Source organism: Anarhichas minor, unplaced genomic scaffold (genome assembly GCF_050575085.1).
Source record: "Anarhichas minor isolate MPS153535 unplaced genomic scaffold, ASM5057508v1 ptg000042l, whole genome shotgun sequence".
Classification (NCBI taxonomy): Eukaryota; Metazoa; Chordata; class Actinopteri; order Perciformes; family Anarhichadidae; genus Anarhichas; species Anarhichas minor.
In genome coordinates this window covers 6,534,402-6,543,041 of record NW_027466488.1, presented here as the reverse complement: position 1 = coordinate 6,543,041, position 8,640 = coordinate 6,534,402, and positions in this window count along the sequence as shown.

Here is an 8,640-nt window from a genome sequence, read left to right as displayed (position 1 = left end):
CTGTGAAATTATTGGCTGGTGAAAGAAAAGTTACATTTACACTGTAAACTTTGAGCGCACGACCTCCCACAGCAGTACATAATGGGTGGGTGGCCCCTGAACTTCAGCTTTATATTTAATATTTAAATGCTGTATGTTAACAGGTGAGACTCAGGCTCATCTAGACGTTATGTGACAGCTGATCATCTTAAACATAACACTAACTTAATGTTATTTCTTTCATAAAGTAGTTCTCTGAGTGACTCTGCTTCGGCCTTTCTACATAATTACACCAGCTTATCATTATGACTTAAAACAGAAGACAGGCCTTTGCTGCTGGTTTTTTTTTTTTAAAGTGTAATATTTTGTGTGGAGTGAATAATAGTAATCCTGATGCAAATTAAATTGTATTAAGTTGCCTACAATGAGGAGAAATTACATATTTAGGAGGAGACATTAAGCGCAGGAAGGACACATGTTCATTTCACCACATTAAAAGCATAAACGGTCTTGTTTTTTTCAGGTGCATCACATATTTGAGGATATTTTTATTGTTTTATAAAATGCAGTCAATATTCTGTTGAATATATCATACAACCATTTCAAGGAGTTTAAGATTTGAAGCAAGAATACCATTAAATGTTTTTCCACTGTTGGTGTTTAGCCACAGAGTCAGTGGAGTTCAGTGTGTAGTCGTCAGTGCAGACCAATAGGCCTCATTAAGTCCCTGTTCACCCTCCACTGACTCCACAGGAGCAACAGTCGTTATGTAACCACACTGAGTGGCTTTGCGAGGGGCTGACGGCAACACACACAGCTGCAAAACTGAGTCGACAAAGTCAGCTGAACTCAACCTTCTGTAGCAGAGCTCTGCAGTGGGGGTAATGGATTTAATGCAGTGGGACTGTGGTGGTATTTGTGGTGCTAACTCTGGTAACTAACTCTTCTTACACTTGATAAATAACTCATGTGTCACAGATGTAGAGGAATCGCTTAATACAACATTTCTCGTGATCACAAGGGAACAATTACTTCAAGTCTATGATTTTACACAACTTGAAATTATGGCTCCAAATAATAATCTTCAATGATGCTGCACTAATCACAGACACAAGCCTGTAATGTAAATACAATACTGCACTACTCTCAGAAATACTACAAGTGTAAAGACAGAATGTGCCTTTTAACATGAAAATATGAAAGTTTGGCTCAGTTGAAATAAGAGGCCATGTGTTTGTGTGCTATTTAATTCAATTTTGCTTTGAGGTGGAAAGCTAAAATTGGACATATGTAAAGAGATGAATAGGTGCAGACAGCTTAAAAAAAGTGTCCTGCCACGATGTCTGCATGCCTGTGTTATCTGCATGTAGTCCGTGTAAAGGTCATCTACGTCTGTGAGTAAATACTGTGTGTATGTGTGTGTGCCCCCTCTAGTCCCTCAGGAGACAATGTACTGGTTTAGAGACTGATGATGAGCATCAACCCTCAAACATTTACATTTAGGAAAGTTAACTTAAAATAAATAAACATACAGAAAAGCTTTTAACATGCAAACTCTCATAAAAAATATTTCAATAATTGCAATCCATGAATGGCGGAAAAAAAATATTGCTGTTTCAGATATTATATTGACCGATTTGAGAAGAACCTGTTGTTTCCAACCTGAGGTCAAATTGTTTTAGCTCTAATTAACGCACTGTACACTGTACAGCAGCCGGACACAGTAAGCTACTAGCTGGTGAAGAAAGTGGAACATTTAGCAGTTAGAGTCTGATGTTTCCACGTCCATGTTTGTTTACAAGAGAACTCCACAGTGCAAAAATAAATAGAATCTTCAGTGCTTATGAGAACACTTTTACTGTACATACCCTGAATATTACTTGTTCCAACTGCTAAATAAATAAACCTCTGCTATTTAATTGTTTTATTTATTTGACAATATGAAGAGATGACCCTGTCTGTGCGTTTCCTTTGATACTGACTCTCTCGTGTCCTCTCTGTCTCTCTGTTGCTACATGCCACCTTTGCTCAGTGTAGATTTTTGGCCACAACACAGACCCCTCATTATTTTTGAGTTACTTTCGTGTGTGTGTGCGTGCATGCGTGCGTGTGCATGAGTGTTACATAAGACAGCTGTTCATGTGGTAAAAATCGAATCATTCCCATGACTGAGTCAAGTGGAACTGGGGGCCTCTCAGACTCATCCTCCATGCACATGTCACTGTCTCTCTCTCTCTCTCTCCATCCCCATATGTGCATATTTCCTTCTGTCTCTGTTGTTGTTGTTCTCTCCTTCTGCCTCTAAACTACTCTCTTCTTCTGCTTTGCTGCACTTTTCTTTTATACTTTATCTCACTCACTGGTTCTCTGTCACTCTTTGCTTTATCATGAATAAAATATTAAAACAGAAAAACAAAATCTATCTCTAATCGTTTGTCAGTAAGGTACAAAGTACACATTAGTTTTAGTTGTTAGCTGTGACAGTCACTTTTCTTCCATAGTGACCTGGTGCTGGAAAAAACAACATACTGTTTCTTAAACCTTTGACTTGGCTGTTGACATATTAGCAGATACAGAGCAACATTAACGTGCATTTGGGGTCATTTGTGTCCACCTGATGAAAATGCAATATTCACTCTCTTTGGCTCTGGTTTTGGTCTCCACCAACTCCTGGGGGAAATATTTGACTCTTCATCTGCTAAATGCTCCACTATGTTCATTCGTCTCCAACTGCCTCTGTCTGCAGTTTGGTGCAGAGCAGGTAGTGAACAGTGGATTTTAAGACCTATTTCGCTCAAAACAGCTGCCTGCTGGCTGAAAACGACGCCATGGGAGCAGTGAGAGGGAACTAAAGCCATAACATTTGCTGGTCAGGCAGCTAAACAATGATCTGAAACGCACTATAAAGCTTAGTAAAGCTGAGGGGAGCTGCAGATTCAGGTTATTATTCTCTGTAAGTCCACCACGACAAGCAACCCCTTTCATATTATCATTTGATACATTATTGTATCATTGTTATCATAGAAATATTGATTATAGCCATTTGTGGGATGTGCTAACAAAAATAAAAGTATAGAATATTATCAGCATCATCCTGCAAGTACTGTTCTTGATAAACTTACATTTCACCACTGAATGTGGGTGAAGCTAACGCTGTTTTGTTTTTCTGATGGACTTTAGCCAAGACTGCCCACACTGACCTGAAGGTTTACCCTTTGGCTCATGAATAATGAAATCAAATACCAGTGGAGCAAAGAATGTACTGTTATGCAGCCCAGCATTCCCACCCAGCTTCTGAAACTCACAACTCCTGTCCCTTGCTATTTCAGAGATGACTGACAACAATTCCTCACAGTACACACTGCGCAGAGTTAAGAGTGTTAATATTTAATCACACTGAGCAAGAGGTGCAGAAATGGATGCATTATTGATTAGTAAGTGGTGCATGTTTTGTGCATTCTGTAAGTAGAACAAGGTTTAGATCTGTTTTTTTGTATTTATCAGTAAAGATGGTGATGACTCGATTATGTGTCAATGAGGAATGATTTGGTTTTCTAATCACATTGGCCTCAAAGGATTTTTTTGAGTTGTAAGTAGTTTTTTGTTTAAATCCTCACTTTCATCTTTATTATAATCTTCTCAAAGGTATGAGAGAGGGATGGACTCGTTGGTCCATGTGATGTTGGGTTTTCTATGATGTGGTTTTGCGTTGTTGAACATTTTAAATTCAATCAACTTTAAGTCATATAAAATATATTGGATGGATTGCCGTGGAATTTTCTACAGACATTCATTGTCCCCAGAGAATTAATCCTTATGACTTCGGTGATCTCTCTCAGAAATTACTTACTGATCCCTTAAACTTTCCTCTAGCGCCATAATAACGTCAACTAATCAGTTTGTTCAGTATTTTAGTTTATGACCAAATACCTGAAAGGCTAATGACATTGTGTTTTGCGGTAATTGGCAAATGTTAGCATGCTAAACTAGGATGGTGAACATTGTATTAGCATGTTAGCATGCTGACATCTTATAGCACAACTGTGTAGCATCTTAGAGCCGCTAGTGTGACAGTAGGTCGACAGGTGCGTAGAAGAATAATAGGTGGAGACAATACAGAACAAAAAACTCAGTAACCTGATGAAGGTCTATACGGAAACGTCGTCACTAAATATCTCTGAATACAAGTGAAGAAGACAGTGTGCGGGTGATTTTTGTATGTCCTGTTTAAAACAACTCTCCTTTACTTCGGTTTAAATCCAACCACCTGCTCACCAAGTTCCACCTCTTCCAAAATCAGGTGCATATTTCATACACACAGTTTATCTAATACATCAAAGTACATCCTATGACGTTCATATTCAGTTGACTTTAATTTAGTGGTGGCCTTGTATTGGGTTTTAGAAATGTTTGCGATATATCCTGACCCCTCTTGTGTGACATCAAGATATCAGAAAGACCTACAATATAATAGAGACAAATGATAGAACTAGTGCAGAGGATGAAGGTGAAGAGAGATATGGAAATGAGTAGGATGAGCAGAGGACTGAGGATGAAGAGGGAAAATCTTGGGGTTGATTCTGAAGACTATTCGCAGATGACCGCGGACTATTTGTTTTTAATAAGATACATTATTATATAATATAAATCATATAATATTGATGCTATAATATAATGGATCTTATATTGTGGTGCAGTTACCCTCTAACAGTGTAGAGGCCAGAAAAGAAAGATGTCTGTTTTCCACCTTTGTCTTCTGTTCAGGGCATAATAAAGCCCTTAACAACCATGAACGAATTACTGCAATGTCTTGTAATGTTCTCTCTCCAGTCATTATGTAGTCTGTTGTGGGCTACAATTTGCTGAGATTTCAGATTGACTAAAGCACCCCCAGTATCACAATGCTTTTGAGTAATATTAAATACTGTATAAACAGATCATTAATAACCTTTCCAGAAGCATGTGTTTTGTCGATTCAGTCAAAACCCAGTAAAGTTCATCCGGTGGCTTTCATTGTATTCAAAATTGACAGGGCTAAGAGCAGTAATACATATTCTACATACAAACTAGGTTTTGGTGTTTTTTTTTCATCCTATACTTGTAGAGAGTTATTGCTTGGATAACTCTGTCAGCCTTCGACCAGCAGCAGGAGCTTTCACAGGCTTTTCCTGTTGCGTAACATAAGCACGAAAATAACCTGCCACGATGACAGGTAGGCTGATAAAGATTTCATAAACGGTCTGATACAAAGTTATTTTTAAAAAATGGTTGATTTAGCTCTGAAACATCATTCTAATGCTTCCATAAAATTCAGTCACGCACACAAAGACACCCACACACACGTATAATGTCCAAGCATAAACAACAACAGCAGCAGGCGTCTAAGTGTGTAAACATGCATTGAGAAGTTGAATTCCCAAACACAGGTGAGTGAAATCCACCTATCCTCTTTTTCTCTGATTCACTGACTCTCATTGTCACCTCTGTCTATTCATACAACATGTATAAACACTGCAAAGTTTTGTTTTTTATCTTATGTTTCACTAGTTTCTGTGTTGTTGATTTCATTCCTCTTTCTTTGTTTTTTATATTTGTTGCGTTTAGAGCACTTTTTAACACTGGTTTTGAAAAATGCTATTTAAATAACATGTAACTTCATGTTTATCACATGTTGAACAGTTTATATGTGATACATTGATATATTCACATGGTATAGGCACATGGGATTTTCAGATATTTCACATATGGTACATTTACATATAGGTATATGTGGTTTTTCAGCATTACGCGGGAAACTTTTACATGAATTTTACATGTGATTTTTTTTTTACGGCATTATGTCGCTCTGTCCCTCCCTCTCTCCTTCCTTCACTCGTTTCTCTCTCCTCCTGCTGTTGAGGGCACTACATGAAAGAAAGAGACCAGGAAGGCAGAGGCAGCAATTCTGCATTTACAACTATGTGCGTGAGTGTGACTGTGCGTGTGTGACATTTGGCAGAGAGAGGAGAAAGGGATTTGGCCAACTTGTCGGGGTCTTTCATGTCACATTTCTGCCCTGAGGAACTGACCTCTGTCTCCCTGTCTGGAAAATAACTGGGAAAAACTCAAATGGAATATCAGAAAATTCAACTCTGCAAAACAGTTGGAGCAACATCCCTCCTGCTGGCTCTACATCAGAGAAAGAAGAACTGAGGGATGATGACTGAACATTTTTATTTGTATCAACGAAAGAAAGTGAATCGGAGAGGAGGGCTTTTGTACGTGGGCCTATCTGACAACTGGGGAGGACGCACCAGATTTATTCATATAATTATACTGTTGGTGGTTTTTTTTCTTCTTTGAGGGAAAGGCAAAGAGCCGAGAGAAGATAATAGGAGAGGAGAGAAAAGGGGAGGAGAGAGCAGAGACAGGAGAGGACCAGAGCAGAGAGGAGGAAAGAGAGGGTAAGAAGAGGAGACGAGTGGAGGTGAGGAGAGGAGAGGATGGACTGCAGATGGGATCTTGCCGTTAAGGAAATGTAAGTTTGCATGTGCATGAGGTGAGAATTGCCCATGTTGATGCTGCTGCTTATGTTATTGTCTTTGTTGATGATGTCAAGGGTAATATGTTGTAGGGAGTCTCAGGATTACTTTCTTTACCTGCACACATGACCTCTCTCCCTCTGGACTATGTTTACTGTCTCCTGCCCTAGTTCTCTCTCTCTCTCTCTCTCTCTCTCTCTCTCTCTCTCTCTCTCTCTCTCTCTCTCTCTCTCTCTCTCTCTGTGTTTCTCTCTCTCTCTGTTTCTACTCTCTCTGCAGGTCATGTTAGATAGTAACGGTGCAGCTGCGGAGGGAAAGGCCAGTGTCACGTTGCATTAGCATTACGCACACACAGAGGGAGAAATACGCCTAAAGTTTGATGAGCGCACGTAGACTGTGTGTGTATGTGCGTACGTGCGCGCGTGCGTGTGTGTGTGTGTGCGTGCGTGTGTGTGCATGTGTGTGTGCTGGTGTACAGTGAGAGCTCAGCTGGAACAGGTTTAAGAACCATACAGTCCTCTTACCCACATGGAGAAAACAAAGAACTATTGTGCCACATAAGAATTTTCCCAGACTGCACAGAGACAGAGAGGAAAAGTGACGAGGAAGATCAGAATCTATAAAAATAGGAGAAAAGGAAAAGTATCTGGCACTTCCTGTTGGCATGTTGGATTAAGACCTTTTTTTTGACTGTCTGAACTGCCCTGATGTAATAAACCTGATGCATTTAGTAGTTTATACCATGTTTAAAAGAATAGACGCTTTTTACAGCAGCCATTTTGACATGTCATTGCAGGGTAAACACAGGTGTAATTATTAACATTAATTATGGCCCAGTTAGGCGGGCCCTGGTAATGTGCATGGTGGCTCATTGGAATGGTCTTGACACACTAAATAGAACAGGACCATAATTAATGTAATTTATCAATTAATACCATTGTGTTTACCCTGCCTTGACATGTCAAAATTGCTGCTGTGGAAAGGGTCTAAAATGTGCCACGTTTTGAAAAATGTGCTTATTCGCCTTTGTGCAGAGAGTTACTGGTAGCTTAGCTTAGCATAAAGACTGGAAAGAGGGGAAGGGGGGCGGGGGGGGCTAGCTTGGCTCTGTCCAAAGGAAACTAAATCTGCCCACTAACTCCTTTGAAGCCCAATAATGAACTTGTTATACATTCAGTGTCGTATACGGCTGGAACTACTGCAGTCTATAAGTCTGCAACCCACAAACTATATCCTCTGAAATGACCATAAAATTGAATCACTATCTCTATAAAACACTTAAAAACCAAACATTAAAACCTGGAAAAAAATTATTAATTGCAGGACTGTTATATTAGACTGCATTAGTTTTAACTAATTGACTGAATAAATTGGCAGCTGAATGAAACTTGTTTTTTTAAACTGTGCAAAACCGAATACTAATAAGCTTTCAGTGTTTTTACAGGGAGTTATGGGCCAGCCTATATCTTGAGCATGACCAGTTGGTAGGTTACCAGCAGAGAGTTGCTGCTCCTAGCCAAGAAATAGTTTGGCATGTAAACCTCCTAAACCGTCAAATTGTAGTTTTTACACTTCAGTTCTAGTACAGAAAACATGACATAACGTGTTGATTATTGAGCTTTAGAGGTGTTGGATTTTGGTACTTTTGGACAGAGCCAGGCTAGCTGTTTCCCCCTGTTTCCAGTATTTATGCTAAGCTAAGCTAAATGGCTGCTGGTGGTAGTTTCATGTTTACTGTACAGACACAAAAGCCATATCCATCTTCCAATCTAACTTTATAACTATATCATCATAAATATTTCTTTTGCAAAAAAAAAAAATCTTAAAAAATGATAAAAGTCAACAGCTCCTGTTGTCTAGACTGTTGAACAGAGCGGCTGTAATGAGCTGGCTGCAGGCCAAGAGTCTCATGCTAATGTCTTTACGTAACTGATGTTCAGCTGCCTGATAGCACGAGTTTTCATACACTTACCTGTTGGGCCACAGATTGTTCTTCCGTTCTCTGCTCCTACTTGTTCGTATCAGTTACTTTTTTTATTTTTGTTTTAAACAACATTTTCATGAAATGCTTCATGAAAAAGCATGCTGATAATAAACCAAACCATGAACTACTTGTGATGGCATGATGACATGCTATCTG